At 38.6% G+C, this 20,510-nt stretch overlaps 1 pseudogene; it reads right to left on the bottom strand.

The window, feature by feature from the left end:
• Positions 1 to 12,526: 12,526 nt before the first annotated feature.
• LOC148019254 (gamma-glutamylcyclotransferase 2-1 pseudogene) lies at positions 12,527 to 14,000 on the bottom strand (annotated as a pseudogene).
• Between the last annotated feature and the right edge of the window lie 6,510 nt (positions 14,001 to 20,510).

A 20,510-nucleotide genomic window follows, 5' to 3' on the forward strand; every position in this document is an offset into this window, starting at 1 on the left:
ACCAAAGGCTCAATGCAGTTTGATGCAATGGGAGTGGTGCGAACCCTTGAGTTAGCAAAGAGGACTAGACAAAGCTCTGTCACGTCTTCTTTCAACTCCAATTGACCAATCTAATGACAACACTCGACATAAGCCCTCGATTGCATTAGCTCCAGTATCTGCAATAGCTAGTGCTTTCTAAGGATTATCTGCTGATAAACTAGTCAGTGCCCCAATAGTAGCACGTTGCTCCTTCTCAGAACCTGAATTTAGCATCTCTACAAGGGGAACGATAGCTTTCTTTCCAGCTTCTCCTGCCTTGATATTCTCAGTAGTAAAAAGTCCTTATAATGCCCTTGCTGCACTATACCTTGAGGCCCTAGTGCCCAAACATAGAACTACAACAAGTTGGTTTACAGTACCAACCAACTGATTCATGTCGTTTGAGCTCAAGACTACTAAAAAGAATCCTAACTAAATCAACTATAGCCTCTTCAATTGCATCTTGTGGACCCAATGAAAGATACTATGTTAAGGCATCCAGTGCCCAAGCTTCTGCCATGGCCAATTCATTTATATTGTTGTATGCTACTAGCTGAGTTAGTAAATTGACACACTTCCCATATGGTTAAGTTGTGTGGGAGGCAGTGATTGGGCATCAATTGACACACTTTGCATATGGTGGAGTTGTGTGGGAGGCAGTGATTGGGCATCTGAAAGGAGACTTGGGTGAAACTCCAATCACTTCTTCAAAAAAGGGGAAAAAAATAACTAGATAAGTGGTCAAAAATAAAGATCAAGCACCCCCTCCTGGGTTGTCTACAAGCAAAACATAGGCATTAAGGGCTAACTTTTGCTTCAACAACATGTCCTCGAGATGTTTCATGATCTAAGGTTGATTCCTGTGCTGCCATGCGGCCATGCACATCTCAGAGTTCAGATGCCATTGAGCCAACTTCACTCGCAATTTGTCTAAGGTTCTGCTTCTTCTCATGTAAATCCTTGAGAAGAGCATTGGATTCAATGGTGGAACCCTACTCTAAAAGTGACCTCCTCAATTTTTCATGAACTTTGGACATCTTGTAACGTGTATGTACAATTGCAGCGAGTGTTGTTAATTACAAAGTCCTATCTAGAGCTTTGAGCATGTCTTTTGATAGAGAACTCCTATTTGTAGAATTGGAGATGACGATGTATATATAATTGAAACATAAGGGTTTTGTAGACACAGCTTGTGTAAAGATGCAATCCCAAGTTCTTTGAAGAGGGCAAAAGGGATTACTATGCAATCAGCAAAAAAGGTCCAGTACAGTATCCGGTCTGAGAGTTCACGGTCTAGTACATGTACACCACTAGGACAGAATTAACAGATGTAATGGTCTATCCAACCACAAAACAAATCGTAAAATTCACAATGCTAATTAAGATGTGGACTGCCTCACTTTGCTGATGATAGAGTTGTGCTATTAGAGAAAGAACTTGATGGGTGCTGCAAGGACAGAATCTCTTCATTGTAGCTATAGGAGTGGAGATTGCTAAAGGGACTGATTGCAGTGGATTACAACGAAAAAAGGGCCTATAGTTGGATGTGACCAAACTGTCGATGGACTGTGGTTATGGCAAGCCAAAGCAAATCACAGGTGGGGTGAGGCTTGACATTTGCGACAGCCATAGCCATAGACCAACAACCTTTAATTTCTTCAAGTTCCCTTCAAGATTGGGTACCGAGGCTTAAATATTAGAGTCTTTGCCATCAATGGAGCTTGCCCACCAATTTGGAAGAGGTTTGGAGCTTGGGAAGGAATTATGAGGTTAAATTTTGGGAGATTCTTCTTCTATGGCCTTCAAAGCATGAATGGAGCTATTGATGCTCAACCCCTCCTTCTCCCATTAAAGAATCAAGCTTGAAGACTCAATTCTTGGCTAAATCTTTGTCATCATGAAGCTAATCGGAGCATTAGAGAGCAACCTTGGGACATTGGCCACTAATTCTCAGCCCTCTTCACTAATCAAAGAGGTAATTGACTCTTGAAATCTCTTTTATTTCCATCCTATTACTGAGCCAAAAAGCCTATTGTTGGGAGAGATTCAAGTAGTCAATTATGTATTTTATTGAAGATGTCAATGCTTATATGCTACCAATTTAATCTCAGCCCTCTCTTAGGCTTTCTTGCATTGAAAATGGTCCATTCTATGCTGAAATTTTTCATTATTGTTTAGTGATTACCTCACCCTAATCTCTTGAATTGTGATGATTTTTTGAGCATAAACTAATCTCTGAAATCCATTGTAAATGAGGTGAGATAGAAGTGATTCATTGCTCGGTAAACCCTTCCCCTATTCATAATTCAAATCCATGCACTTCATGAAAGGAATTACTTCCAAGCTCCCATGCATAGCATGTTGATTGTTTAATTAATAAATGTCTGCCATGTATATTTCGAGTGAGGAAAATCCCGATGCTAGGCAAGGTGGCAAGAAAAAAGAGGGGTGACCTCCCCTTGCCATCAAAGACCTTGAAGGGCTACACAACCCAGCCCGGGGGGAACTTTACCCACCTCCGGGTGATCCGGAGCGCGAGCTTGTTTGCAGGTGGAGCAAAATTTTGGGGACAGCGAGAATTGGCATGTCATGATGATGCCATTGATGTCTATAACATATTGATGTACTTGGGATTATGCCAGTGATGTATATGGTATATTGATGTGCCGTTGATGTACTTACAATGATGTATGACTGAGAATCAATGCTAAAATGTATCTTTAGATACACATGTAGTCATGTATGCAGTTATGATAGTGAATGCAACAAATAGTGCATGTATGATCCTCATATGTGAGTGACACGGTAATGGGAATGCTCATTCTCATGCTCAACAATGACATTATGGTGTAGACCATGTGTATGTATGTTGAAACAATGTACTGTGCCATGGGAGAAGTGGTTGCATGCATACAATAGACGGGGAACCATATTTCAGCTCCCTTGAATTCTTACAGGGTGCTGTAGACATTTTCAGTTAGTTGCAGAGGTAAAGAGTGAGTACCAGCACTGAAGAGCAAGTCCCAAAGAGTGTTTGCAGACCTCAGTAACCCCTCCTATCAGTTTGGCACTTTAGTTGGGCACCACCTTACAGGCCAAAATAGTTCCCTACTGCTCTCAAATAGGGTGCAGGACTGCATAAAGCAGCTACAGATTTGCTATTATAGAATTTTATGTATTAATCCTGTAGTAGCATGCTTATGCTTACTTTGCAGAGGACATCCTTACTTCAACTTGAATAAAAAAATTGTTCAATCATAGTTCCCTAGCTCAAGTTACGAGCAAAACATTGAGCGGGGGTTCTAACGGAACTACACTTAGCCATGGCAGGGAACAAGGGAAAAACTAAGGTAAATGATGACCTCCAGCAACAAAGAAGGGATGCACGTGCCCTGAGAACTGAGAACAACCTTGAAATGGAAGATGAAGATTTCTTTCATGACGTGGGGAGCCTTAGCGCACTCATTAATACCCTCAGTTCGCATGAGACAAGACATGCTGAGAGGCATAGAGAATTGATGGAAGGCATTGGTCAAATGAAGACCACTATGGACACCCTTGCTACCCAGCTCACTTAAGTGGATGGAATTCCAAATTAAGGGAAATGAGCAAGAAGATCAATCACATGTACATGCTAAAAGAACCACCTTCCCATCAGTTAATGCAAACTCTCATGGGCATTATGCACTCAATGCTTATGTTTATGGCCAACATGTATATGTTGATGGTGCATACTATGACCTACATGCATCTTATGAATATGGACAGCAGCAACATGAAAACGAACATGAGCAATATGCAAGTACATCTAGACAACATGTTAATGCTTATAGATATGATGTACCATGTCATAATGCAAAGTATCACTCCATTGAACCTTGGCAGCAGGATGGCTACTATGGGCAACATGCTTATGCTTATGAGCATCCACCTTTTCAACTACATAGTCATGATTATACATGTGAACCTTTCTTAATTGAGCAACCCAGTTCTTATGGACGTGACAATAATGGTTATGCTTATCAGTTCTCTCCTAGCTTTGATCACTAGCAAGTTCATAACTACCATGGTATCCTATATCCCAATCTGTTCATACCTCATGATTACCCAAATGTAATGATGAGTTCATTTCAAAGTGCTAATGATGAAGAAGAGAGAAATGAGCAAGCTGAACAACAAGACTGGGATAATGAGTAGCATGATCAACAAAAAGATGAGCAAGAAGACCAAGAAGATGTACAAGAAGGGAGCATGATCAACAAAAAGATGAGTAAGAAGACCAAGAAGATGTACAAGACTGGGATAATGAGTAGCATGATCAACAAAAAGATGAGCAAGAACACCAAGAATATGTACAAGAAGGGAACATTGAAGAGCAAGATGTATAAGCTTATGACATCTTAGCTGATGAATCACATGAGGCACTCACAGATGTAGATGGTTATGCTGAAGGTTTTAGACTCTTGGAGAAACCTCATGATGATATTCTTGAGCATCAGTTTACACTTAATCAAGGTTTACAACAGCCATTGAACACATTTGATAATGAGTACCTTGATTATGGTAACGATGGCTGGTATATGTTTGATGATGATGTAATACATGATTTGGGCATATATGAAGATGAAGATGGCATTTTTCTTCCCTATGATCTAGGAGATTATGGATATGATTATAGACTTGATTATGGGGATACTTCCTTGTATCCATTTGATCTGGGTGGGTTGGAGTATGTGGTTGATGGGCATTCTCTTCTCTTGGACAATCATTATGATGGAATACCTTTTGATCCAAGAAGTTAATGGATTGCTTGGGATCTCCTTTAGACCAACATCCATCTTGCATGAAATTTCTTCTTTTTGGTAGGCTCTTTTGGCTGAAGATTATTTATCTTTGGCTATATTTTAGTGTAGAGGGAAGATTGTAGACCACTCTCTGTTTTCGGCCAGATTTGATTCTGAATTATGGACATCATTTAATGATATACATGGGCTGGAAGTACTCAAAGTAAGCTTTGTTTCTATGTGGTCAAAATTGGATTTTTCTTATTCCCCAATCATGGCCATACATCATATTGTATCCATGATCCAATATGCATACATAACCCACACATGATTTATTGAATAACCCCTTGTAATCATGCAACAAAGTAGTACTCTCGACTACCTAGCCTTGTCCTATTCTATAGTAAGTGTCCATTTCGTTTTTTAGGGCAAAAACCTTTGGGTGGGGATGGAATGTAAGAGATGGGGAATACATGGCAAAATACAGGAAGAAATAATGGAGGAAAAATATCTACTGCACTAGCAGTATAAAAGATGTAAGGGACCTGACATTTGGGCATTAGATCATAATAGAAGTCTTCTTTCGTCTTCACCTCTCTCTCCAAGCTTTCATGGCTTCTTCCTCTCTCTTTCAGTATTTCTCTCTCCTTTTCTAGTATTTCTCTCTCCTCATCACTCTTTTTCTCTCTTTTCGTGCAATCTTTCTCTCTCTTTTGCACTCTCTCTCTCTCCTCTTCTTCTCTCTCTCATGTCCCCTTCTTGACACAAAAAAGCCACAATTGTGGCTATTTATATATCTTTTTAGAGTTCTCATTTGTCTTTGAATATATCTTCTTAATGAGAATTCTTTTAGAGATTTGTAGTGAACATAAGATAGGAGTTGAAAAAAAATATAGAGATGCTCTTTGGTTAAGAAAGTATATTTTTCAAGGGCATGAGTGAAGGTGTTTTATGAAAAGATGCTTCAATTTGACCATTTTTTCAATAACTTTCTCAATAAATTTTTGAACACTTCAAAACTTTTACCAAAAATACTTTGATATGTATGAAATGCATCCATATAGGTATTATATTAATAGAACAAAAAACTATCAACTTTTTGTAGCACTTGAAGTTAGGGGTATAGAGAAAACAATAGTACCACTTTTCTGGCTTTCTCTATAATGCCATTTTGAAAATCAATCAAAAGCATGAAACAAGATCATTCAAATTTTTTGTTATGGTTATTAATCTAGAATTTATCAAACTTATACATTTTTACTTATATATTTGAAAGTTAATAGCAAATTAGTGAAATCTTGTCAAATCCAATTTTAGCCACTTATGTGGCTTTAAGCTAGTTTTGTGGCTTCTTGATAAGACCATCGTTAAAATATGTGCACCATTTTTCTTGGTATCGTTATATGTATGTGAAATATACACATGTTTGTGCTCTTAATAGTATGTGTGCATCTATACAATATTTCCATGTGTGCTTTGATAATCAAGTCATGAAATAGATATAGTTAATTTTTACCATATTACTTGCCTTTTCTATATTAATTTATGTGTAGCTGCACTTTTTGATCCTTGAATCCTCGAATTTTGTGACAAGTTATCTTGAATGTAGATTAGTTGCAAAGGGACAAATGTGACTTAGACTTGAGCCCATGGGTTTTTATTCTATCAACTCCACTTGGTTGATGACCCTAGAGGAACCATATAACCTTCATGTGCATTGAGAGCAAGCATGTTTCTACTAATATTGAGAATCTTCAGGCTACACGATGGTTACAAGTCATGCCAATGAGTTCCATAGGACAATGAATATTTGGCAACACAAATCCTAATTTTAGTGATAGCAAGGAACGAAGAGGAAAACACGATATTGGATGGAGGCAAGAGCAATGTTGGAGCCACAAGTTTCAAGCTCTTATGGTACTCAAGAAGAAGACAACCTCCTAGAGTTGAAGTTAGAAATTGGTCTTCATACAACAAAAACAATAGATGACAAGATCTTAGCCTATTAGCCTGAAGAAGTCATTAGGGAATAATTTCGATATTGAATTGATCAATGATCATTGAATTTCCATTAATATTGTACATTAAGATATCTAGGAAGGCTCCTATGGCACCCTAAACTAGTAAGTAATTTGTTGAAGTCAATTTTTGTGCATACTTTTTCTTGTTTATGCTTTCTAACAATTAGGGTCTTGGTGGGGAGGACATGGTGACAACTGGAAAAGTAAATAAGGTTTGATTTCCCTAAGGCTCAATGTCATTTGGTCAAGGTTGAGAGCAATAGAAGACATAGAAAGAAGCAATTTTGGTCCATTGAAGAGAAATGAGTAATATATTTTGTTTAATGAGTTGAATGGTATGTGCACTATAAGTTTATGTTCACTATCTTATAGTTTAGATTCACATGGTAGTTTTATGATCCATCTACAGTAGTCATCGTGCTCCAACTACTTTTATTGCTCTATCTATAAGCATCTAATACTCACTTTCATTCATCACTAACATTCATTCATCTTGAAGTTCTCTTTCTCCTCTATTTTTATTGTGTATGTTTACATTTATAAGAATATCTTCAATGACTTGGTTGACCCTCTCTGTTCGGCCATCAGTAGTTATTATGTTTTAGGAAATTTTTCCTTCTATGTTTTTCTCTCAAGTTTTCCCGTCATGAAATTTCATTGATTAATTTAACTCAAGAAACTAACTCTAACTAACAAAAACATATTGTAAACTATTTCATTTATGCTATAGCACAAGAGTCATGCCACTCATGACTTGCTTGTGGATATTTCTCATGAAAGATTTAGTTTTTTGTTAAAAGATGGTTTTGAGTAGGAATACTTAAACTTATCAATTTTTTGCAAAAGTAGTCTCAAATTGGACATGGAAATATTCACTTCCTAGCCTATTTTGATGATTTCTACTTTTTTTTTCAACTAGTGTTAATCTCCACCAATTCATATATAGAGAGGGTTTATTATTTGATGAGTAATAACTTAATACAAATACATGTATCTCTTTCACATAAGTTGATTCATTTATCTTGTTCCCTAGAGTTAAAGGTACCTATCTTATCATTAGTCTTGAAATAATGAATTCTCAAAAGTGTAGAAAATTTAGTTTTAAAAACCCTTAGCTATAGAAATGAAATAAAAATAAAAGCTATTGAAAAGGTTAACGGTTTTTTCAAATTGGAATGTAACTCTTAATGGGAATGAATGTTGCACATATCAAAGTATTTTTTTATGAAAGTTTCAATCCAATAAGAAATTTTTTTATATGGTTTTTATTAGTGCTATAACAGATTAAGGAAATCGATGTCACTTTCCATTTTTTTTTCAAAGAATTTCATGACCTCAAGATATCCTATGATATAATCAGTGGATTCAAGAAATTAGTTAGGCACATTTTGAGATCAATATTTTAATGCCACTTTTGATCACTAGATGCTCGTGTGCATGTTGGTGCATATACCAGTGCGCATACTAGCACATGTACCTACATGCATACCATAGAAAAAATGAGAAAGAGAGAGAAAGGAAAAACGCACACACACACATAGAGAGAAAGAGAGAGAGGGGGGGGGAGTAAGAGAGTAGTATATTAATGAAAATAGAGTGGATGGGGAGTTATTAGCACATTAGTCAACTCATTATAAAGTTTGTGCCTGCATTTCTTCCTTTGTATTTCTCTGTTGGAAACGAGTTATCTTGGCCAAGAGTGTGGATACTTGAGACTATTTTATTTGCCCAAATTTATTTTTTAGGTTGTATAAAGCTAGTTGGCCTAATTATTCTAGGAACTATTTTATGCTAATTTTTTTAAGCTTCTTCGTCCTTCTCAAACACTCATCATTCAATTATTTGCAATCTTCTCTAGACTAGGTCCTATTTGAGAGAGGGAGTTGGTGCATGTTCCCATGCAATATGTGATTCACTATTTGCTCATTTAATCACTTGTAATCTTCTGTAGAGTAGGTTCTATTGGAGAGAGGGACTTGGTGCCAATGCTAATATGTGATTCACTATTGAATGCATTTGTCTCACACTATATGTTGTTGAAATATCAGAGTTGCAACATACAAGTGTGCACACTCAAAGTACAAAAACAAGTTCTTACATATTAAGTTGCTCCAGGTACAACTAGTACACTCTCTCTACTACTTGAGAGTGACCTTTGGGTTGTTTATATAGCCATCAAAAGGTAGGTTTAGGGCTTCCCTTGTCCTTTAGTCCATTTACACTTCACCTTCTCTTATGCATCCTTGCTTACACAGGGTTCCCATGCTATACTTCTAACACCCCCCCTCAATCAATGCCAAGGTGGCATTAGACTACATAGCATGTAAATGGTTCCCCCCATCAATGAATTAGTGGAATGCCTTTATAAAGTAGGCTACAAGGATATTTATGGAAATATGATACAATAGATACTAAAAAAGGTGGTCATGAGTGCTTTGGAGACATAGTTATCCTCCAATTTTTATGGTACTTCACAAGAGTTAGGACATTTACAAGTGATATGTCTTTCTTGCTTACATTTGTTGCACTTCATCTTATTGGGACATTTTTTTCAATAGTTACTTACAATATATCCCTTTTTATTGCAAAAGGCACATGTAGTAGAAACATTACAAAGGCTAAGTGTTGATCATGCATTGTTGAGATAGATGCTGAGCTAGTGCTACCTTTCTTTTGATTTATTTTCTCCTCATCTAAACAAGACTAAATGAGACCTTCAAGTGTAGAATTTGGTACATTTGTTAGGGTAGTTACAAGAGTTTAAAAGACTTTCCTTACAACTTTTAAAAGTATGGCAATGGCATCTTCTTTAGCAACAACTAGAGCTTGGACTAAAGCTAATTGGGCCATCAATCCCTTCACATGGGAAATGAACTTTCCCAAGTCTTCTCCTTGCTTGTATTCCAAGATAAATAACTCTATTTTGAGGGAGATTTTGGAGTACTTTCCTCTTGCACCATACAATTTCTCGAGCTCATCCCACTTCTCTTTTGTAGTTGTAAGTTGATCAATGTGGTGGATTAAGGATTCATCCAAGTGCAACATTATTATGACTTGGGCTCTTTCATAATCTTCTACAACTATAGGGTTAAATAGGTCAATGGCCTTGGTCCCTTTAATGAAGGGCTAGTAACCCATGCCCATCATTTTATGTTTCACTAATACTTTCCATTGATGAAAGTATCTCCCATCAAACTTGCAGATTTGAGGCTTGACATCAACCTAAGACATGATAGAAAGGTCTACCTAATTGCACAAGGCAATGGCAGTGTCCAATCCTTTACAAGGCATAGATAGTAGGTTGAAATTAATTTAGAACAATTTGATGAAGAACTTGAAAATGGTCTATGTGTTTATATATGACACATAGACTTACAATAGTCAAGAAAGATGATGATAGCTAAGCACTTAATGAATAAGCTTAAGATATTAAAACTTTCAAATTATTGAGATTAACTAGCAAAGCGATAATTAATAGATTGATTAGTAGTGTTTAAGAACACCAATATCCAAGCTTGGTGAAATGCTTATGTTGATGTTCGGTTGAATGTCGATTTGAGAGTCACCCTTTTGGGCAAGAAGCTATAAGTTTTGAGCCTTCTGACCAGCAATGAGGTTCAAAGATGGTTAATAAGTGTTTTAAATCATTGCTAGTGACTTCTAGGATGATTAAACTGGAAATGATTAAACCCGACATTTTAAAACATATTCTCTTCTTGTTCTATTTTTCATTGATATACACCTCATATGTTGTAGTTTAGAAGCACTAAAGACTTTTGATTTTTCGCAAAATTGATTTCAAAGGTGAATTTAAAAATATACTATTTTGGCCCCTTCTATATTGTGTTGATCATGTTTTCTTAAAGTTATTTCTTATTGATGGTTATTGTTGAGTATAAATTGAATTTTTTGTATAGAGTATGAATAGCCACAATTAAATTGGCTTTTCTCATACAAGTCTAGTGCTAACATAGCTATTAAATATTTAAATCAAAACCTAGATGAAACTTTCAAGTAAAGAGTAATACCAATTAAAACAAATGTCTGGCTCAATCATGCACATGATGCATGATCAATCTAAATAAAGAAATACTTGGCACTAGCTACCACACTCGTTGCAATGATGCTTGCTTTCCATAATGGTCTTTGCTGGTTGGTGAAGCACAAAATTGATTTCAAAGGTGAATTTAAAAATATACTATCTCATGCTTATTTTGGCCCCTTCTATATTTCTTCAACTACTATCTTGTGTTGATCATGTTTTCCTAAAGTTATTTCTTATTGATGGTTATTGTTGAATATAAATTGAATTTTTTGTAGAGAGTTTGAATAGCCACAATTAAATTGGCTTCTCTCATACAAGACTAGTGAACATAGCTATTAAATATTTAAATCAAAACCTAGATGAAACTTTCAAGTCAATAGTAATACCAATTAAAACAAATGTGTGGCTCAATCATGCGCATGATGCATGAGCAATCTAAATAAAGAAATACTTGGCACTAGCTACCACAGTTGTTGCAATGATGCTTGCTTTCCATATTAATGGTCTCTGCAGGTTGGTGAAGCAAAAAATTGATTTCAAAGGTGAATTTAGAAATATACTATCTCATGCTTATTTTGGCCCCTTCTATATTTCTTCAACTACTATCTTGTGTTGATCATGTTTTCCTAAAGTTATTTCTTATTGATGGTTATTGTTGAGTATAAATTGAATTTTATGTCGAGAGTTTGAATAGCCACAATTCAATTGGCTTTTCTCATGCAAGACTAGTGTGAACATAACTATTAAATATTTAAATCAAAACCTAGATGAAACTTTCACGACAAGAGTAATACCAATTAAAACAAATGACTGGCTCAATCATGCACATGATGCATGATCAATCCAAATAAAGAAATACTTGGCACTAGCTACCACACTCCTTGCAATGATGCTTGCTTTTCATAATGGTCTCAATTGGTTGGTGAACACACACACACACACACACACACACACGGGATAGTGCACTAAGAGGAAAGTGAAACTATAAAAAACATTTGATTGCAAGGAATATGTAATCAAAAACACCACTTAAATTATGCAATTTAGTGAGCGTTGTTGACATATGGTCATTCAATTTGTTGACATTGTAAACTGTCTTGAAAAGCATTGCATAAATGATACTTTAAAGATATTGCTTAAATGGATGCTTTAAAATGTTGCTTAGTGGACATTTTTTAGCATGCATCGTATCAAAATGGCCAACATATTTTTGAGCCCCTCCTTCCCTTCTCCCACCCCCCGCCGGCCCCTTCCTTTCTCCTTGCAATGATATGGCTAGAAAGCTAGAACTAGCTAGCAAATACAAAGAATGCCCAAAAATCCAAGAATAGTTGTTGGAGTTATTTTAGGCTCTAGCCTATTGAAACTATGATTTAGATTTGACTTTCAAATAATTTTGAGAATATTGTAGTATAATCACACTAATTACAGTTTAAAAGATTTCCTAACTCTTTCATGACCCGTTCTTTGTCCTCACTAATTGTCATTATGACTTCTGTTAATGATTTCCTCTTAATTATATTTCTCCTTTCCTTCAAGCTCTTAATCGAACATTTTAACTAGTTAACCTTAAATTCACACACACACACACACACACACACACACAAGCTATGAGGCTAGAAGAAAAAAGAGGCAAGGATGCAAATGGTCTGCCTACTTAACAACAACTAGAACATCACCCCCATTTAGTACATGTGGCAACCGGTTTCATTTTGAGATTTACCATTGCCAACAGTACGTGTAGTATCCAAAGGGGTGTAAATTTCTTTCATACAAGTAATAATCATATTGCTTCCATTTGCAATATTGTGAGACAACGTTAATTTTTTATTGGACCAATGTGGTAACAAAAAAGTTACTTTGTTGGGCGGCCAATGTGTACCAATGTTAGACCGTGGTAAAACCAAAATCGTAAGTCTCGATGAGAATGTGGAATCATGCATAGCCATGGAATATTGAGCCGTGCCAGTTGGAGAGCTTTGATTTGGAGTCGAAGGAAATAAAGGATATTGTCTAATTAGGGATTGCGGGAAGAATTAGGGGTTTGGTAATAGCGATGCGTCGACGGTCGACCGGGAAGCTGGGACTGACAGTGAGCATTTTGGCCATGCTACCAACGTCTCTTGTAGTGTTATAAACAGTGTCAGTGGCTGCCATAGTCGTGTAAGCAGCAGCTGTATGATCATCATGATGCACTATATCAAGGGTGTCCATCACAAGGATTCCTCGCACAAGATGGGCGAGGAGGGTGATGTGGGGGTCCGGGTGGCCGATGCTGCGAAGGGCGGCCTCGAGGCGGAAGAGGTACTCGGAGTTCGTGCCGCAGGGACCGCAAGCGCGCGCTATCTGCAGGGCCATGTCGTAAGCAGGCGCAGGGCCAAGGTAGTAATTGTTCACAGAAGAGTCAAGGGTAGACTTGAAGACCAGGACTTGAAGACGCTGCTGGTCAAGATCAGACGAAGCTGCAGGTGACGAGTATATCTTTGAAGTACATGCGTGCCGGAAGAAAGGGAGGGACGCAGTGTCATCGTATTCATTCTCTCTCTCCCGAAGGTAGGCCAGGGTCGCTTCGGGGTCCTTTACCGCGTAGGCGTAGCCCCAGCACACGGCCCCTTCCTCCTCCTCTAAGGTCGCCACCCTCGCCGGATGCTGCCACGTGCCCCTGTGCTCGAAGCACGCCATGTGCAACGCCCGCCTGTACCCCTTGATGTAGCCCAAGCGCCTCTCGGAATATTCGAACCCCGCCTTCCATAGAAGAGACGCATACCCGAACACCCACACCGTCGCTGTTGCAGCTGCCACCATCACCTGATGTGATCGAGAGCGGAATCGGCTTAATATATGACCCTCTCTCCTCCCGATCTCTCTCTCTTTGTGGATCGCTGATACCCCTCTAATCTTATCGACTATGACCAGAACAATCAGGATGAAATCCACAGTACTCTATTCAATCCTCTTGATGTTCCTAATCTACTCTATCTTATATTATGAATACTTCCATATCAGCTGCGGCAAAGAGTACGAAGCAGCTGCAGTCGAAAGGGAAAAGCTAAAGAAGAGGGAAGAAGAAAAAGAAGAAGACGAAGAAGAAGAAGGCTACCTGCACGTGCGTCGACTATGAATTGCAACTGCAACTGGCTTTCGCAAAATATATAGAAGAGATCTATTGGAACGCGGACTTTCCGGGAAAGGCTAGGGAAGGACCGGCCGCAGGGTGGGTTGTTTGAGAGAGAGAGAGAGAGAGAGAGAGAGAGAGAGAGACGTGGTGCGTGAACACTGCACATCCGGTCGAGGGAGGTAGTTTCGGACACCGCCGGCCCTGCAGTCACGAGTCACGAGTCAATCGGTCTCCTGTATAGATACGACAGGATTTCCCGTGTGCGCCAGGGCCAATATTGCCAAGTGGTCTCCAAATCATACCCATAGCATTGGCAATGTCTGAAAGATAAACGCTATTTCTCTGAAAGTTATAACAATTCACCTTTGTCCGAAAGATGTCAAAACGATATAATCCTTGGTCAAGCGCCACTTTTGTTTTACATGCCGTACGAATAATAAGCACCCGGCTTTTATTTTTTATACGTAAAGCTTTCCGAGTTCATCTCTTGTTCTTTATCTTCTCTATCGCTCATCTTTAATCTTTAACCTTTCATCTCTCTTACTTATTATTGAAAGGTTTTGAGGCCTGCCATGTGGCAGCACACCGGCCTCATTGTGAGGGCTCTCTCTACCGCTCTCTCTTTCTCTCTGCTGATATGCGACACACACACATCATATATCTATGTATATAGAGGGTGAAATAAGATGTTATCTTCCTTCTTCCCTCACACTCTCATACAACTAACTAACTATCTCTCTCTCTCTCTCTCTCTCTCTCTCTCTCTCTCTCTCAAATAGTTACAAATTCATATCTATTATTACAATGTGCATTAGTTATTAATATTAAATATATTAATTAACATGAAATCAAATGAAGGATATTTAACATATGTTAATTTAGGCCTAGAAGCATCCCACCAACCCATGCTTGGCCCAGTTTGTCACTCACTCTGCCTACCGGCTAATTTTGATGCCTTTCCATGGCTGTTGGACTTGCTGCTCATACAAGCTATCTCCTTTGCTAGCTACAACGCCATCCCGGAAGTGATTGAGCTGAAGGAGCAACTCAAGAAACTGTTAGACCAAGGCTACATCCATCCTAGCAGTTCGCCATGGGGAGCTCTAGTGCTGTTCCAGAAAAGAAAGATGGAATGCTTTGGCTTTGCATTGACTACAGAGGACTGAATCAATCGACCATTAAAATTAAATACCCCATTCCAAGAATAGATGAACTTCTTGACTGTCTTCAAGGTGCGAAGATCTTCTCCAAGATAGATCTCAGGTCTGGATACTATCAGATAAGGATCAAGGAAGAAGATATCCCAAAGACGGCATTTAGCACAAGGTATGGACACTTTGAATTCCTAGTCATGTCATTCGGGCTGACAAATGCTCCTGCTACCTTCAACAGGTTAATGCAGGATATCTTTGGGCTTTATCTTGATGACTTCGTACTCATCTTCTTTGACAATACCCTAGTCTACTCCAAGCAGGAAAAAGATCATGAACCCTAGCTTCACATTGTCCTTGAAATAATGAGGGTAGAAAAGCTTTATGCCAAGAAGAAGTGTGCATTTTCCAAGCGATAGATTGAATATCTAGGATTCATTGTATTAGTAGATCCGACCAAGGTTAGAGACGTTCTGGAGTGGCCAACACCAAGCTCTGTTAAAGAAATCCACTTGCCCATGGATGTTGCACTACTGCAACCATAGATGGCCTCACCAGCCCATGGCAATTCTTAGGTTGCCCATGGTGGCTACTTGCCCTCATTGCCATGCTTGCTCTCATTGCCAAGCCCTCTCGGAGTTGCTTGACGTGTGTGCAATTGGCGACACTATTGCCCCCTTGTTCCTTTGCACCTTCCCATTTGAGTGTGGGAGAGAGAGACACACACAAAGAGAGAGAGAGAGAGAGAGAGAGAGAGAGAGAGAGAGTCCAAAAGTTTCTAGAGAGAGAGAGACTCTAGAAGTGTCTCATTAACTGAGTTAACAAGACGCATAGAGAGAGAGATACTCCAGAAGTGTCTCATTAACTCTCTCTCTCTCTCTCTCTCTCTCTCTCTCTCTCTCTCTCTCTCTCTCTCTCTCTCTCTCTCTCTCTCTCTCTCTCTCTCTCTCTCGTTTCACTAGTGCTTCTACACATTGCCCACTGCCACCCATGTCCTACTCATTGTGCCCGCAACACCTCCAGTTGCTGCTCACTCGCATCCTATTGATTGCGCATGCACGCACACATAGAGAATGTTTTATCAATATTTGCCATGTGTCCTATTGATTGCCACAAGGGTGCCCTATGCTTGTTGTAGCAAGTGCTAGCGTGGTGTGTGTGTGTGTGTGTGTGTGTGTGTGTGTGTGTGTGTGTGTGTGTGTGTGTGTGTGTGTGTGTGTGTGTGTGTGTGTGTGTGTGTGTGTGTGTGTGTGTGTGTGTGTGTGTGTGTGTGTGTGTGATCCTCCACACTATACTCCCTCTCCTCAATGATCTGTTTCCACTCCACCTACCCAATCTCCACAACATCTATCTTTTTTAATGGCACAACCCTCCAACCTTTGAAGTTCATAAAGATGGGGACAACCATAGCATCGTCGACACCTATCATTCAATGACTTGCTATTCCACCAAATCAATGTAAGTCCCACCTCAAATTCCTCCCATGGGCGCTCTCGAGTCTCTAAAAGCTTTTGCAACCAAAAACTATCTAGGACTAACATCTATCACACCCATGGAGTCTCAATGCATATTGATCTTGATGCATGCCCACACTGACTCCTCTCTCTCTCTCTCTCTCTCTCTCTCTCTCTCTCTCTACGTATTTTGTGAGCTTCAAATCTCTGACTCCCTCTATGTGATCATGAATGTGAGAGAAGGAACAAGGGTATCTAGAGCACAAGCGAAACATTGTCCATGCCATGGATTAATGTGAGCTAAAGTTCAAGGGATTTTTTGTTCTTTTTGGAGGTTTTCTAAGTTGATCTTGGTAGAGGACTAAAGAGCAAGGGAGCTTTGAGTGAAGGGATTTACAGCACCAAATCTAGGTCAAACAACCAAGAGTCAATGATACTGCAAGGGGTGAATTTTGCATTTGGAGGGGAAAAGATTCTAAATGAGACTTGCATAACTTTGGTAAGTGGTGTGGCTTAATTACAATGTCATTAGTGCATTTTTAGAGATTTTTGCTTCTAGAGTTTAAAGTAGGTTGACAACTATAATCTATTTTGGTCTATGATTAAGTCATGTATTGGAGCATGCTTAATCCTAGGTGACATTCTTAATCAATTACATTGGGTTAGTGGTACTTGAATTAGATTAATGGTATAGTTATATGCTTTATACAAATTCAATTAACACATATTGTTGGATGTGTAGATTAAATATTTTGAAGAGAGAACGAAGGAGATAGTGGGGTTGCTAGGGGGAGGAGATAATGACATCGCTATTGGCAAGGTTGGTACACTTGGTGAGGAGGTAGGCATACATGAGCTTAACTTTGTAGACATGGGCCACATTTATTTTTTCTTATGAAAATCATGGATATTTAGACCACATATCAATTATACTATAGATGAGCTTCTTGAAGGTGTTGAAGAGGTTTCTAAAGCCATCGGCATCTTATCTATTGCTAGCTACACTTTGCATATTGTTTTGAACAATTGCATCCAATGCTTTGTTGGCATAACACTATGCTCTCCTTAACCATTGACAAGAGTTTGAGGTCAGTTTTCACCCTTTTAACAGGAGGATAGAGTGTGTGCTCTAGCAATGAGGAGAAGGCTTCTATTATGTAAATATTTTTGGTATTTTTCGAAAACAATTTTGACATTTTTACAATTGTTAGCTTCATTCAAATGGCTCGAGTATTTGTCACTTTTTAGCAATAAAGTGGATTAGTAGTCAGTTTCACTAAGATGGGTGGGAGCGATTGTCATTTTTCAATAGTAATATTTTGCCATCACATTTTAATCATTTCTCTTAAGGTGCAAAAAAGGTTGTGGAATCCTCCTCTTTGAAATCTTTTCATTTTCATTTCCTCCTTACTTCTATTTACTCTATAGCCCTGGGAGTTCCTTTTTGTTTTCTCTCCACTCCTTGCACATTTGTACTCTCCATCATCCCACTCCATGGAGGCATATTCTTTGCTCCACGTTTGTACTCTCCATCTTCCCATTCCATGGAGGCATATTCTCAATACTAAAAACTTAGTGCTTCTATTGAGTCCAAAGTAACTTATAATATGCTTAATGAGTGAAACAAGTGGGTTCCCTTGACCATAACAAAGGGATGTTGGATAATATACAACAAAAAAAGTGAAAGAGATCTTGGAAAGCTAGTCCTTTTTATTATGCTTGAAGGGCTGAGATGAAATCTTTCATCTCAATCCTTCAAGCATAATAAAAAGGAGTAAATATAAAATGGGATATACAAGACGTGAGGGGATCCCATAGATAGATGAAGAAAGAGAACCTCACAACTCAAGGTTACTTGGAGAGAGAGAGAGAGAGAGAGAGAGAGAGAGAGAGAGAGAGAGAGAGAGAGAGAGAGAGAGAGAGAGAGAGAGAGAGAGAGAGAGAGAGAGAGAGAGAGAGAGAGAGAGGGCATGCATCAAGATCATGCATTGAGACTCCATGGGTGTGATAGATGTTAGTCCTAGATAGCTTTTGGCCGCAAAATTTTTTAGAGACTCGAGAGTGCCTATGGGAGGAATTTGAGGTGTGACTTACCTTGGTTTGGTGGAATAGCAAGTCATTGAATGATAGGTGTCAACGATGGTGTGGTTGTCCCCATCTTTATGAACTTCAAAGGATGGAGGGTTGTGCCATTAAAAAAGATAGATGTCGTGGAGATTGGGTAGGTGGAGTGGAAATGAATCATTGAGGAGAGGGAGTATAGTGTGGAGGATCAAACACACACACACACACTCTCTCTCTCTCTCTCTCTCTCTCTCTCTCTCTAAATACTCAAAGAAAATGCTAAAGTTCTAAAGACACTCTAAGAGTGTGCTACACTATGCAATAACATTGGGTTTTGACTTAAATTGACTCACATATTGTATCAAATAATATTATGGATTATAATTATTTACAACTTAAATAATGTTAAATGAGTAATCTATATTATTATTTACTAATGTTGATTAGAGTCAACATTATAATTCGAGCAACATGAGAGAAAGGATTGCGTTGCCTATCACGAGGCCTTGGCACGACATGTCATCTTTTGGAAAGACAGCAAGATCCATGCACAAGAAAGGGGATTGCCTCTTGCTTTAAATTTTGGAAAGGGCGGTATGCATAAGTTGTTAGAAGACTTGGTTGTTCGAAATGCTTCTGTGACGGTACATGCTTCTACTTTTGGTCTACAGTTGGATAGAACGCATGGCCAAGTGATGGTTGGTCCAAAGGCTGAAATATGGACACATAATTTGCATGCAATTGAAAAGAGAAAAGTTACAAATAGTGAAATATCTCATGCAGTGAAAGAAATTTATGACATAACTGGCCCGGAATCACCAATAGATGCATATTCAGTGGATGCATATTTAGCAAAAGGGCAAAACACAGATGTATTTGTGAAAGAGAAACAGAAGAGAGATGAAGATAATGCAGGGATATATAAGGAAGTGACAAAAAGAAATGTGGATTTGTCTAAAGCTAAAAATCAGCCACCTCCCGAGCATGTTCTGGAAGAGATTAGCCAGGAGAAAAAATAGGACAGCGAGCAAGAGGACAAACAACTAGGATATAAGCTGCAGTCTAATATTGAGACAAGCGCAAATGCCTTGGAAGATCCTGTGCTGGAAGGTTCAGCCATTGCATCTATAAATTTTCTTAATGTATCTGAAGAGATTTATGAAGATCAGGTTTTACTTGATGTAGGAAGTCAACGGGAGATTGATGACTTGTTGGATGCACATGATTTGGAGGATAAAGTTATTACCTATGAGACAATTCATGACTTAAGGATATCCCTGTATTAGAGGAGGTTAGATATGATGCTCTAGAGTTGGAAACTATTTTAGATGCTTTATCAAAGGCCTTGATAGACAAATCAAAGATGCTTCAAGATATGGATTGTTTCACTATTTTCGGTGATGGTGAGAATGTGTTGAACACAAGTGAGGCTCTGTTAATGTTGAATGAGTAGCAAAACAGTTATCAAAAGAAAACTTCCCATGCAATGAATTTTAAGAGAGCAGGTATGTTGCTATGTGTTTCTTAATGGGTGTATTGATAGCATGTATATGGAGATTCAACAACCTCTAATGAATGATATGCACCTAAGGCCTTATGACTCTCGAGAGGGTACTAAGTATGGCTCAAGAGTTGTACAAATGCCAATTATTTTGATCTATGATCCAAGGGGATACTTTCTTATATGCATGATAAGCAACAAGTTGATACTATGGGTGTTTGATCCGAGTGCTGCATCGGTGGCACATACCGGAGGATGTGCAGGTTCAAAGGGGGTGGATGTTGTGCCACTATGCGAGAATAGTGTGAAAAACTCTGGAGTACATCACCATCCGACTTTCTTATTGATAAA

Source organism: Lygodium microphyllum, chromosome 20 (genome assembly GCF_053477565.2).
Source record: "Lygodium microphyllum isolate KBCC chromosome 20, Lygodium_microphyllum_v1.1.10, whole genome shotgun sequence".
Taxonomy (NCBI): domain Eukaryota; kingdom Viridiplantae; phylum Streptophyta; class Polypodiopsida; order Schizaeales; family Lygodiaceae; genus Lygodium; species Lygodium microphyllum.